The 15,038-nt window shown below is 36.7% G+C and overlaps 1 protein-coding gene across 2 annotated transcripts in view; it reads right to left on the bottom strand.

Moving 5' to 3' along the window:
• The window catches only part of lingo2 (leucine rich repeat and Ig domain containing 2), a 239,702-nt gene that overhangs the window by 182,365 nt on the left and 42,299 nt on the right, over positions 1 to 15,038 (bottom strand). For both annotated transcript variants that reach the window (XM_085468894.1, XM_085468889.1), the window contains exon 2: positions 5,265 to 5,337. The gene's annotated coding sequence lies outside the window, so the exon portion shown is untranslated. The remainder of the gene's footprint in view (positions 1 to 5,264; positions 5,338 to 15,038) is intronic.

The following is a 15,038-nucleotide window of genomic DNA, read 5'->3' on the forward strand; positions in this document are numbered from 1 at the left end:
GCACTGTACCAATTTTGATCTAAACCTATAGCCGGAATCTTGAGTACTGCTCAAAAATGGGTTTAGTATACTGGACCCATTTTGGAGTAATATTCAATATAAATACCAGTCACATCAAAGAACAAAAAACTGCTATTTTGAAAAGAGAGGTACAGTATCTTCACTCCAGCCTTTAAGAAGGGCCCAGCATCACACAATTTATTCCTTGTTGTAGTGACTCTTTAAAACTATCCACACAGGCTCTCTGTGCAATTCCCTGCATGGCATGTTGTAGAGCAGTATTGATTCTTCCTTTGTTTCCAGGTTTTAATGTTTCTTTATGATGTACCTGCAGCTATCCAATATTCCTGTTCATTTTTTGCTATCTGTTTGAAAAAGCACCTTGAGTATAAAATCAACTTTTTATGTATACATCTTCTTTAAGATGACCTTGTATCATCAGTGACAGTTTTGTACACAATTCTATAAACATTTTTGTTTTATGAATGCGTAGTATTAAACTATATTGTCTTTGATGCATGCTCAATCAAATCCCAAGAAATCTTTAGTTGTGGGGATTAAACCATATTGCGTTTCGTCCAAGCTTTTTTAAATTTACTTATTTTTTGAGTTCAGTTTTATTCAAACAACCCCGTATCCTTGCCACCAAAAATCTTTTATGTGCTTCACGAAAGAACGACCATGGACCTACTGTTAAACTACAGCAGTCAGCTGTGTCCCAATCTCCTCAAAGCAATCTATATAGCATCCACTTCCTCCAGGCACTTGGGAAGCTCACTTAAAGACATCAATACTTCAGGAAATGAGACACAGAGCAATGGCTTCAAAGACTGAGAAGTTAGACGCCTGACCCAGATGCCCTTACATCTTATTTAAGGCGTTGCTGCTTAGTGTAGCAGAAATCATTGAGTGAAGTGCTTTCTTTCTTGCTAAAAGATCAACCTGCAAGAGAGGTCCAGTCAAAAGGTAGCAAAGTAAGGCAGTTTTCCTACTCCTGTTTGATCAACTGTATGTTATTTGTGCAATTACGAACACTACAATATTTGTGAAATTGTTCTTAAAAATGATAACATAAAATATATATAAAATGATAATATATTTAAACTGAATATCAACTAGAATAACCACAAATTCAATTATTTCACATTACACTGTTTTTTTTCCCCTCACTATATAGACAGTATAAAACCTTTGAGTACACTTTTGATTTAGCCAATTGTGTGTCACAGACTCTATTTAATTTGCCCTCAAGTTTTTGTATATAGATTCTCAACTATGCGCTTCAATTAAGTCAAACTTCCATCATAACGTTTAAACACCTTTTCTGGCTCCTATTCACAGCTGAAGATATTCAGGAGTACATGATGAGGATTAATCCTTATGTTTAATATGCAAATAACTTCCGTGTCTCTTTCCTGGAACATTGCACTGCCAATCAAATGTCAGTATTCGACCACTGCCGTCAACAGCCCCCATTCCTATTGCCTTGGCAACAGAAAAAGACAAGTGTACTGGGAATTCAAATCGACTGGCATAAGAATGACAGAGGAGGGACTTGGCAATAAAAGAGTCAGAGATAAAAGTATCACAAATTGCTTGTGACAAATGGCCCACAATCTATCAGTTTCTAGTTCCAACTTAAATTGATGCAATATGAAGACGCTAGGATGCAAACGTTGACCTAGTCTGCCTCAATCTGATGAATAGATGTTTTTTGGGGGGGTTTCAGATGATTGATACAGTTTTAACAGACACAGAGCTGAAATGTGCCTCTGACGGTGATTTCAGACGTTCCAACAATGCATAATCTTGATGTCCGCTGCAACTCTCGTCCGTGATTGATCATGTTGTCACGACGTCCGTATATTGTCATCATGGGGCTGCACTCAGTTATCACATGAGCTCAAATTTATGCTTTATTTGCTATCTACACATTCATGTCTATTCCAGCAGGCAACATAGTTCAGCTCCACTGTCAGTGGAGAGACATACAGAGACACTGCAGCACCAGGATGGAGACTAACATCTGAGATAACACCACAGCAAGCATGAGTCGTAAATTTCACTGTGTCAGATCGATACGGTCGATAATCACTTCTCTTGCACATTCACTTCTAAGTCAGAGCTGAGAACAATTGCCCAATAGTCAGTGGTTCCAACCAACAAACTACACTTGTGTGTTAAATCTGTTTTGGGAAACACTGTTATCAGGTGACTGATTATGCACAAGAGGAGTGCATTAAAAAAGCCCAAAAAAAGTATTTCACTACTTTTTAAATGGGAATTTAAATATTAATATGTATTGTATATTTAACTGCCCCGTTTTTGTTTTACACATGCCTTCTCACTATGTTTCTATCTCATATGTCACATATTTGTCCTTATTTCCAATAGATGAAGCCAGGTGGGAATATAAAGCCTAACCCGACTCACACTATTCAGGTTTATTTGTTGATCTACATAACATCTGATGCATCCTTTCATGCTCTGCCACCTCCTCACTCAACAGTATGGTGCTGCTGACTGTCTGTTCTCTGTAAGAGGCTCTGATATGGCAACCTATGCTCCATTGCTACTGCTGGGCCCCTGGTGGCAATAAAGTTGGAAAGTGATGATGATGTTTTGAGAGAGAGAGAGTTAGGTTTGCATGAGCGGGTATGCAGCAGGTGGCATTAAACACATTTAATGTTAGTGTTGACCTCAAGGGCAAGCTCCAAGATTTTAGGTTTATCAAAACATCTCAAATGCAGCGTAATTCTTTTCATTTTCATTTCTGTGGGCCTGTGAGACTGTGCATAAAATAAATCACAGCCATACATAATCCTGACTTTGATCTTTCGAAAGAAAGTATTTTTGAAGTATTTTTATTGCTTTTTCATTAGTTCAGACAGTTTAGTATTATTTTCATTGTACAAACATACCAACGGGAGCGCTATATTTTTCAAATGCTGTTTGACATCAGTGTATTCTAGTCGCTTATGAAACAATGCAGTGCAGGTGTTCAGCAGAAGAAACTCAAAGAGCAGAATTGCCAATTAGGAAAAGAACCTTTTAACTCCAGGGCTTCCGGCTCTCAGCTTTGAAGTCAGTTTCATATAAATTCATAGTCTCTTGAATTTATTTGAACTTCACCACATGTTGCATATTGCTTCTACTTGAAAGATTGTTCAGTCTAGGAAACACTAATAACATATAAGAATTCTGTTTTTTAAATTTTCTTCTCTAAAGAAAACTTTACAAATGCTGTCTTAGTAATGATCATTCCTAGGCATTCATTTCCAATCACAGAAAAGTAAAGTATTAATGCAATGCTTAGAAAAATACGGTTGGACAAGGAATCCAGTCCACTAACTAGGGAACACGTTAAATCGTGAACTTACTTAATAAAGTTGCCTTTTAACTAGTAAAGTAACCCTGCAGGGAAAACATGTTTTAAGTGTATATACATAACATAGATTATTAAATTTACACTTCTTTGCCCAAACTATTTATGCAGGAAAAACTGTTTAGATTTCCTGTCAATTTCAAATGGGATTTTAACTAAATAGCCTTTTGTTTGCAATATACATACACTACTGAAAAGCACAGAAGTTAGGATGCAGTACTATTAATTTACCTTAGCCACTGACATATTGTTTGAGCTGGCACTTTAAATTTCCTTCGATAAAGTCACTGGCTTGATAAACGTCACATCCCTGTAAAATAATAATGGAAGCTATGAGAATACACACCAGCTATGGCTGAATAGTTTCTCTTCACCCATTCACAAACAAATGAAAAAGTGTTTCTTCATAATCAATCAAATCAAGTAGAACTTTAGCTTTTAGTAAAACTCACTTCAATTTTCTTTTTTGTATTGGATTTGTTTGTCATATCTGCTACTGAACAAAAGAACAAACAAATAAACAAAGATGGCATCACTCTTTTGGCATTTCCTTTGATAATATCCAACAAAGTAGCAGCAAAACAAATATTCCAAATGTGATTTTATTTTAAAGTAAGAAGACACAATATGATTTGCGCCTTCATTCTATGTTATACAGTCGTGTTTATTTGAAGCCTGGCAAGCAGTCTGAAAAGCTTCAGTTGGTATAGATCATTTTTACTGTCATCACACTGCCAGTAGCTGCAGGCTAGAAACAGCAATGACTTGTTCCATTTTGTCAATCTCCCCAGAGCGATCACAGTTTTACTAGATCCCCACAAACCTCAAGCAACATCTCCACTTCATGTTTGATTAGTTGCATTGGCAATTAAAATCCAATATCAAAACAATATCAAAGTGGTTACCACATGTGTTGTTTAAGCAAAACATATAATTACCAAGAGATTCTGGTGTAATTGGCAACATCATGCTTTATTGCTTTCCGTTCCACCGCACTGTGTTCTCCCCCCTAACGTTGCCAGTATAATTTGGTACTGCCAGATTGGCACAATAGTTGGCATGGACCTTTGAGCATGGAATTATCATGCTTAGCACAATGACAGGGATTGGTAGGAGAGAATGACTTCATGGTTCTGTATTTTTGCCCTCGGGTTTCAGTCACGGTGATCAGCCCTTATTTAACCCAAGCCACAAGCACCTTTTTATTTATTTATTTTTTCACCACAATCGCACTATTTTAATAAAGAATAACTGAAAATAGCAGAAAATGCTGACATGCTTTACATTGATGCATTAAAGCATGTCTTTTAAAAAAAAAAACGATTTTCAGACGCTCATTAGTTCTTCATTGCAACATTTTACAGTGCTGAGAAATGTAAAAGTCAATGTTGTTTTTCAAGATTTGCTCTGACTGTCAGCAGATTACTGACAGATTACTGTGAAATAACAGTGTGTTCTGCTGGCCTATTTTAAAAAGCCACCCACGGATTCAACCGCTATCAGTGCACCTGCGGGTGACTTTGTGTGTATGTATGTGTTCCATTTTGTCACAGGTTTCTTACTGTCAAAATTGGTTCTCTTATTAACAAAAGAAAAACATAAACAAGCAATATGAGAATACCAAAGAGTCAGGTTTCAGAGCTTTGTTTTGCACACCAGTTTCACAAAATTAAAGTTATTCTTGTTTTAATTTTCTTTTAAGCAGTAAGTCTGGAAATCTTTGACCTGTGTCTATTCATAACACTAAGAGTATTCATAAGAATATTCATAGCTAACACCTGGTTTCCCAAATCCATAACAAGTCATGCATGAAGCCCTGCTATTTTCCCCTGTGGAACACATTTATTCATGCTAGCAGAGACACAAAAGATTAACTTACCATACTGGAATAGAGGCAAAGAACATTTCTGCTTGCTGGCAGGATAGTGGAAAGGTGCCTACACAGATTCAGTCTGAAACATAAAAAGGAAAGACTTCTGTAAGGACACGCAATATAAATGACTTATGTTATTACACAGGACAGACACATCAGAAACATTTGAAATGTCAGCATGCAAGAAGCTTGTGTCATCCACTCACTGTACTCAATGTCACATTTAATAAGAGCAAACACTGAATCCCTAACACAAAGATGCGCGGTACAGAAAGATCCTTGACTTTATACAAGTCACTGGGTTATTTCTGTGCATGTTAAGGGAAAGATAACATAAACGGAAATGCATTAAACAACTTTGCAAAATGTGAGATTAGTAGTTAATTCATTTTAAAAAAAAAAATCACAGTGAAGTTAAAGCCTTGTATACACTGAGATAGAAGCTCAGTATTTCTGAATTACTCATTTCAATTTGTAAAACTTTAATATTACATTGTGCAGCAGAATCCACACTGTTGAATTAGAATTAAATGAGATCATTCTAAACAGTCTATTCCATGAAACAATAAAGATTTACCAACTGCTTAGATTTGGAGCAAATATTTATACAAGGTGTAATTGACGTCCAATAATTAGTATTCATGAGCAGTTCTGCATCACTGTAATATAAGACAGGGTTTTCAATCAGTGTGATAAAATACTTTTTCACTACTGGGTTACTTAAAAAGACCAGTTAAATTACATATTCCACGAGTAAAAAGAGCATCCTTTTTGCCTAGCTCCACCAACCACTATGTTACAGGCTTCATAAAAAACCTGTGTTCTGCTGATATTTTGTATACATTCAGTATACAAATGTACCTCCACTGCGAGACAGTTTGCAAACAACACAAACAACCATTTTTGTCATTTCAGTTGAATTGCTATGCCAGTTGTTTTCCCATAAGCAGCACTGGTTGACTTCTACTTCTGTCAACCAAGAACTTTAAACACAAGAAATATGTCTGTGTGTTGCAGCATCAAATACATCTCCCTGTCATTTTAATACTTTAAAAAACACGCCATTCTCACTGTGGAATTTTGACATTTTGATCAGTAAACCAAAAAAGAAACAAACAAACAACTTGAAGTAATGTTAAAATGCAGCTTTATGGTTTTAATTTCTAAATGCTAACACATCAATATTTTTCACTTGAATATCACTAATATATTTGATGGAATTGCATTTGACGTGAAGAGAAGTATAACAAGCACAGAGAAACCTCAATCTGCCATTCACTGCATTTCTTCCTCTCTGACAGCAATGTTTAGAATTAATGAGATCTCGAGCCTGGTTTACTCTGAAAGGTATGAGCCAGCAAAAATGGAGATGACAGGAAAAGTCAAAGAGCCACACTAATTATATATTTATTTTAAAGACATAGACTTCCAAATGATTTTTTCTTGGCTGCCTGTTGTTGTATTCTTCGCACTCAAACATTTTCTCGGTTTTAATCACACCCTTTTCTCAAATTATTCAAGTTAAAGTGAGACAGATGCTGGCATCTTTTTCTGGAACTGCTAGCTATTTTTTTATCTTTTTCACAAAGGGAAGGAGAAAGGCACGGTCCTGGGAGGGGATTTGTGCGGAGGAAGAATGAGAGGGCGAGGAGAAAGAGAAGGAGAAGAGAGGGATGAGACACCACTGGGATGTAGTCTTGAGTATGCCAAGGTCAGCAGAACTCTCACTATGAAATCAAACACTGCCAAACACACACAAAAGGATAGACCTAACAGACAAACACTCACTCACACACACACACACACACACACACACACACACACACACACACACACACACACACACACACACACACAGACACACAAGTAGCAACTCACTGCCCCATCTTAGCTCTTCCCTGAACACAACCTGCTGAGAATTGTTAAATTGCCACTGGGCTCACACTTGGCTTTGTGGCACCATTATATCTATGCACACCAGCACGCCCCCATGTCTAAAGAGTCTTGTATGAAACAAGTGGACATAGCAGCTACCATGATGTCACCCTCTGGTTTGTGGACTGTTGTTTTGAGGGATTGAGTTTGGTTTTTGGCCTTCCTCATAGCCACAAATGGCAAGAAATGACTGAGAACCAAAAGAGACTACACTATATAGCAAACTGCAAGTCAACCACAGCTATGCACAGCAATCCCAAAGTGGAAGAAGGGAGGTGGAGGTGATAGGAGGAGCAGAGACTCCACATTCTACACACCACTAATAAATGCAGATTGAAGGTACTTTTCAGAACCGAAGACACAATTCATTTTTTTATGATTGTTTCAAGTTTTGCACAGCCTGACCTCACATTAAGATAGACAATAACTGCGGATTTTTTAAGGTTAATTGGAAAGTTGTTTATTTAGGCAACCTCTTGCGACCGTAGGAGTAACAATAAAAATGGGAGAAGTTTAAATTTTAACATGTGAAAGGGGCTGCTTACACCTAAAACCAACGTTTTCACATGGGATTGCAATTATGAAAAGACAATAAAGTTCAGGTGTAGTTAAAGAAGCCATTCAAGCTATCAATCTGCCATTTAAGTATGAGGATGTTTTGCTTCTTTGTCATTACATTGGTGTCTTGCTGCCTTTCTTGCCTTGCTGTACTGATACTTATGTACAAGTTCAGTTGCACATTTTCGCATTGTTTTCAATTAAGCTTTTTTCTTTTCTTTTTTTGTTTTTTTTTTTATAGAAAAAGCTGCCTGCCAATATTAAAGAATAGAGATTAAGTAAATGAGTGAGTTTGAAACTCACATATTGCTATAACGAGTGCAATAAGTATGACCCACATGAACCTCATAGTACTTCTTTTATAAGACCGATTTTGACCATTTAGGATGAGTACTATGTTGTAAACACACACATATACTATCTCATACACTGTGTGTGGATACACTCAAAGGAATATCCTCTGTTCTAAGGATTATTTAATGTTCCAATACACTTTCTGTAGTTTGCTGAAGAGTAATCTTTTAGTCCTCGTAAAAAATTCAATGAGAGAGAGAAAAATATAATGTTTGGCTGTGTGTTAAACAAGTTATCAGTCTTAAAACATTCATGCTTATTCATAATTAAAAAAAAAGTCATTTCAGACTTCAGGGAGAACAGGCGAAACATTTCCACATCACATGGGTATTTACGCAGTATAAACAGAGCGACTTTTGTAATCCTTTCAAAGGTTTCTTAACTAGTAAAGTGTTTTTGTGATTTTGCTTGTTTCCTACAGTGTGGACAAGAAGGTGTGCAGAAAATTCAGAGTTTATGCCAGCATTTAAATCACTCTGATTTTCATTTCCTGATCAAGAGATATTAAAAGTGTTATATAGGTTTATAACTGTATATTTCCCATATTCTGATTGCATTCATCACCATAATTTATCAGGACTTCCCTGAAGGCAACAGGTGCTAAATAATTGATGAAAGCCTGAAAGCTGTTTGGCTCTGTGAGGGAGTGCTTGCAAGTCTCTCATGAGAGAAAAAGGCAACAGCCGCTTTGAAACCAGCGGAAGCCAGCAAGCCGCAGAAATTACTTCTGTGTTCCGTCATGCCAAACATTTAGTGCTGAGACAATGCAATACAGTTTCATTACAGTGCGGTAGCCTTGCAGGCAGAGACATCAAAGATCTGGTTTGTTTAGGCCTCAGTTAACCAAGACAATCAAGAGATAACGATACAGCTGAGACTAATTTCAAAGAGAACTACTTACCATTCTAAAAGTAAGGATGTTTAAGGATCTTAAAAAGTGAAAATGAATAATATTTTTTTTATGTACCTTGAAGTAGATGTCCAATCTAAAATTAAACTAATTTTTTTTTCACAGAATTTAGAAACATGAACATATCTTTTATAAAACAGCAAGTTTGTTGAAAATATTCAGATCATTGTCATGAAACTGAAATTATATACTGCTTTCTTAATGTCATTTAAGCCCATATAATGGGATATATATAGCTCATTTATAGTTGGTTGCTAGGCAACATGATGGTGTCATAATAGCTCAAATAAGGCAAAAACGAAGGTTTTGGTTGTTCAACTCCTCCTCGTATTAGACGAGTTTGTTGTTGAATTCATGAAAACATTGTATGAATTATAGCAAGATATACAGTAACATTAGTTTCAGATAAAGACAAACATATTAGTAAGAGAATCTCAATGATCAAGGTAAGGCAAGTTTATTAGCACAATTCAACAGCAAGGTGATTCAAAGTGCTTTACAGAGTCATTAAAAAACAAAACCAAATAAAAAGCATGATTTAAAATGGAAAAAAGAGAAAGGAACAGTAGATAAAATCAGTAGTTAAAATGTAAGTTTTGAAAAGTTAAGCTTAAAAGTAAAACAGTGTGGATTTGGTGCTTTATTCAAGTGCAGCTAAGAACAGGTGAGTCTTCAACCTGGATTTTTTTTTTTAAAAACTGAGTGTTTCAGCAGATCTGATGTTTTGAAACACTGTTTCATGGTGTTTCATGGACAAAGTCATGAAACACCATGAACACCAGTATGCCCGATGGTGATTTTTCGTTTTTATGGGCCGATGGGTTTTTTTTCGGTTTTTTTCCGTAACGTAATATACAGCTGGGCGGGTGCTATGATATTATTGATGTTGAACTTGTTTTATCTTATTTTATTTATAAGATTAGTTATTAGAGTTTCCAACCATCCCGTAAAAAACTGAATCGTCTGGTATTGAGGTGAAAAGGAACAGTTTGTCCCGGACTTCAGCTACAATGAAAAATACACAAAGCTGGATTTATTCTGTGTCTTCGCTGCACAGCTGCCTCTTCTTCTCTCAGTCTCTCCCCCTCCATCTCCTGTTTCTACTTCAATCATGAAACGGATCAATGATCAGCTGATCGGCTTTTCTCTCTTGTTTGTTTATCGCCCACTTTGCGCCAGAAAGAAGAAACCGGCGCATGTCGCGCTAGACAACAGCAGCACGTTTAAGCTTGATCAGCTGTTGTTAGAATTTATTTAATATTAATTTCTAGTATCAGCTGATGTTTGTTTGCTGGAGCCACAGCTGTAAAAAAGCTGCTGGTCATGATGTCAGTTTGGATATGTGGTGAGAGGGAAACATGAAGATGAAACCAGGAGATGTCCTTACTGAATCATCAGAGCTGAACAGGTGATGGAGAAACAGGTTTACCTTTTAGGTGACATGAATGAGTTGAAGGGAAGTTATGAACTGTTTCTGAGAGACAAATAATGCCAGGATCCTTTTTTATGTAGCTGACAGCTGGTAACTGTGCAGGGGCGGGTCTAGCAAAGTTAAGTTAATGTCTCTTGTCTACATGTAGGCACAAGAGGGATCAATGGCAAGGCATAGAGATTCCGTATCTTCAGTCTTCAGTGGACACTCCATTTCTGGCACAAAACACCTGTAATAGATGGTTGATTTAGGAGGTGACCCGACAACTTCAGCCTGTCAAACAGCAATGGAGTAGTGTGTTAAAAAAAAAAATTTAAGCATGCATTCAGATTCAATCTGAGCAATTCAAATTCAAATTTAACTTATTCATATTCAGTTTCTGATGGCACAGATTTCTGCCCATATTCAGCTGCCACTGACACAGGAGGGTTTGTTAGCCTGTCAACTGTAGCAAATAAGACCCGAGCATTATGACTGTTTTTGGTGATGATATCAGAGAAGTAGCACCTCCTTGCACTCCGCAGTTGTAAATTATAATTGTGAAGTTTCTCTTTACAGATGTCATAATGAACCTGGAGGTTTGTTTTTCTCCATCTGCGCTCAGCTTTCCTACACTCTCTTTTTTCGTTTTTTCACCAGTGTGGAGTTTCTCCATGGAGACTTCTTCCTTCCAGAGATAACCTTCACCTTAATGGGAGCAATAGTGTCCATGACATTTAACATTTTAGCATTGAAGCTATTGACGAGCTCATTGACTGAACCTCTCACTACTTTTGTGATCACTGCTGTTGACATATTTGTGTGCGCTGACATTTTACTATCAAAGAAAAGACAGTAATGATCAGACAGGCCCACATCAGACACAGTAACCTTTGAAATGCTCAGGCCCTTGGAGATTAGTAAGTCAAGAGTGTGTCCTCTATTATGTGTGGCCTCTGTTACGTGCTGAGTCAGCCCAAAGTTGCCCAGAGTGTTACTCAGGTCTTTAGTCCCTTTGTCCTGAGGGTTGTCCACATGAATGTTAAAATCCCCAATAATAATTACACAGTCGAAATCAACACAGATCACAGACAGCAGTTCACTGAGGTCATTAAAAAAGTCTGTGCAGTATTAGGGGCCTGTAAACATTACAAAAACAGTCCCTAGTTGTCTCTTGAAAAAAAAAAACCAAAAAAAAACAACCTTACACTACAACATCAATATGTCTGTTCATATTATTTCCTTTCTCTTGCAAAATATAAAACTTGTAAATAAAATTTTAGATAACATTAAGTTCTGTAATATATATGCGTAATTGTATTAAGATCAGGCAAATAACTAACAAATACCTTCACATTAAAACAGTACACAATCAGGGCCACAATCACCCTTTCCACAGGCACGTTTGCATAACATGTCCAGGGTGTTTTAAACACAAAACATCGGTACTGTATGTAGCCCCAGTACAAAAACTAAGTAAATTGTTTTTGCTCAGTAAAGCACAGTGCAACTCAGCATCTTGTGTATGTCAAGGATCATTCCACTCAGTTGTGTATATGTTTCATTCGAGGATAAATGCACACTCAACCTCGCGTCAGGAAAGGGTGTAGCTTATGTAACAAAAAACGTTAGCTGCACTGTAAAAGATCTGTGGAACCAGTAACAATTAGTATTTTCTCATACTAATGTGCTAACAACTGAACCATGAAATGAAGAATATTGTTATGTTTGCAGTTCTGTATGGTTGTCTGTCAGATGATAATCATTCAACCTTTATATTAGCCAAGTTAATGTTTGAAGAGGATGTGTTGAAATGGCAATGCTGCCATTACAATATTAATACACAGCAGATCCGCAGAGTCATCAGAGCATAAAGTTTAATCAGAATCATCATGTGCTGTGACAAAAACACTGTAAATGATTATATTTCCCATTTGCTTTTGTGAAGATCTTTCATTTTAATGAGCTTTGTTGGAGTTTATCTCTTTAATGTCCCAAGAAATGTATACAGATAAAGAAATATGTAGAGTCCAAAGTTTGAACTTATTAATTTCATTTAATTCTTTTGAGTATTTCCATTGGACTTCATGTAATTGATTCATGGAGACGGAGTTGAAAGACTAGAACAAATACATTTTTACAGGGAAATATGAATAAATAAAAACAGATATGCTTTATGCATCTGGGAAATTCTGCATTTACATCATTAGATGTAAGAAAAGCATTATAGAGTCATTTTATGTGGTATAACAGATTTCTACATTCCTATCTTACATAAAATGATTCATCATTTACATCATCATGACTGCCCCTATATTATTATTCTGTCCTGTAATAAATATGATGTTGCGCACAGTAGAAACACGTGTTTAAATGGTTAAAAACAAATGAATATTCCCCCCCATCTACAATCACATGCAATTAAAGATGTTGCTTGACAATTTAATGGCTTCAGACAACAATTTCTTGGAACCACCCACTCTTGTCTCCAATAATTCAAGGAACAGTTCAACTGTGTGCTTCCTGAAAATAAAGGTAACACTTTGTTAAGGAGTAATTGCTCATGACGATAGGCCCTCTAAAAATACTAATTAAACTCACCAAGAGGTCTTGGTTGTTTTACATTGTGAGTTGTTTCTGTTTAGGATACTTCAAAAATTAACTTCAAAGTGCTTCAAGAATATCAACAATCTTTGATTACTAAGCTCACTTGTATTTTGAACTACCATTTGCATAGTCATATCACAGAGCAGATGGCCCTATGCATTCCTCATTTTGGGGATATCATTACTTTCAAATGGTTTCTAGGAAGGCATGCAGAACATTCCTTGATTCTTCTACTACATCAAATATTCTCTCACAGTTCCACAAAGACACTTGATCAAAAACCATTTCCATAATTCATCAAACTTTGCATGTGCATTTAAAATAGATATGTCCACAGTACATGTTGTACATCTAGTACAGCACATTCAGTATTTTTTTCTTATGAGAAAAGATAATAGCGAACAACTATAAATAGCCTGGTCTTTGTTAACACAATTTACAGGGGGTGAATGAGGAGGTGGGGATAAGGGGGATTGGTTGTTCATTTCAACTAAAGATGGTTTTTAGATTAGGCAGGAAAATTGCTCTGAGCAAGTCAACTGCATTTGTCATAAAAAGAAAGGATGACAATGTCTCTGACTAAAATTATGCTGTGTATGTGCCCCTAGTAGAAATAATAAAAACCTACATATTGTGATTCACATCTTTTTATTACTTTTATCAAAAGAAGTCAACCATAATTACAGAAATGCCTTTCAATTTTTGTACCTCTCATAATTTACAGTGCTGTGGGTTGTGGCTGAGAAACTATAAATCACATTTTGAATATGCATGCACATATTTTCAGATTACAAGCACTTGGAATTGGCGACATGACACTATACCTATTGCTCTGGATCAGACCTGGTAATGTCAAATTACCAGGTCTATATCTGATAATGTGATGTACATCAGTCAGCCACAAGATTTGCCAAATATTGTGTAGATCCCCCTCTAGCTGTCAAAACAGCTCTGACCTATTGGGGCCTTCTGGCTGTGATTTGTGGTGTCTGGAACTAGGACACCTGCCAGCAGTTCTTTGGGTTGTTGGGTGGAAAGCTGGGTCACTTACATGAGTTCAACAACCCAGTGCCTTCAACAAAATATTTCAATAAGTTGGTCAATGGTGCAGCATGGTGATACAGTTGTTAGCACTGTTGCCTTACAAACAAGGTCGTGGTTCAAACCCACCGAGTGGCGTGGGTCCTATGTGTGCAGTTTGCCTGTTCTCCCAGTGCTTACATGGGTTCTCTGTTGGCACTCTGTCTTCCTCACACTCTGAAGACATTCTTCTTATGTTAATCTGGTTATTCTAAATTAGCTGTAGATATAAATGTGAACATGAATGGTTGTATATCTCTGTGTTAGCCCTGTGACAGACTGATGACCTATCCAGAGCGTGTCCCACCTTTCACCCTATGACAGCTCGGATAGGCTCCAGCTCCCCTGCCACCCTGAATTGAATAAGAGATTAAGAAAAATGGATGGGTGGAAGTTGGTTAATGTTATTTATTCCACCTGTGTGTGAAATTAATATTCATTCTGAGCAGTGTAAAATGTGGTACGTCAGCACTTCAGCAAGTGCTTCATTCTCACAGCTGCCATGAAACTTTGAAGCAACATTAACAAGCATTAAAATAAACGCTAGCTTCTCTATTGGGGTTGGGTGATGTGCTCTATATTCCAATGTTCCTATCGCCCCCTGTGAGATCACCAATCAGCAACAACATTTCTGCCATCTGTCATCCTGCAGAAGTGGTTACCATAAATCTTCTGCCAAAATTCATAAAATCTGTCCAAAATTTTAAAATCTCATGGTACTACACTATTCTATCTCAGAGAGTATTGTGCACTGCGTAGTTAATGATCTAAACTTTATGTTATTTTTTCTGCAGTAATTTTATATTGTATAAAATAGACATTAAACAGCAATTATAATAAAATATATCATTATTATTATCATCATCACACAAACAAACACAAGAAAGCTTAAATCATGTCATGAACAGGTGAAGGTAGATTAATC

Source organism: Copadichromis virginalis, linkage group LG2, assembly GCF_057382275.1.
Source record: "Copadichromis virginalis isolate Kocher_CV1m ecotype Utaka linkage group LG2, C_Virginalis_male_GT1.1, whole genome shotgun sequence".
Taxonomy (NCBI): domain Eukaryota; kingdom Metazoa; phylum Chordata; class Actinopteri; order Cichliformes; family Cichlidae; genus Copadichromis; species Copadichromis virginalis.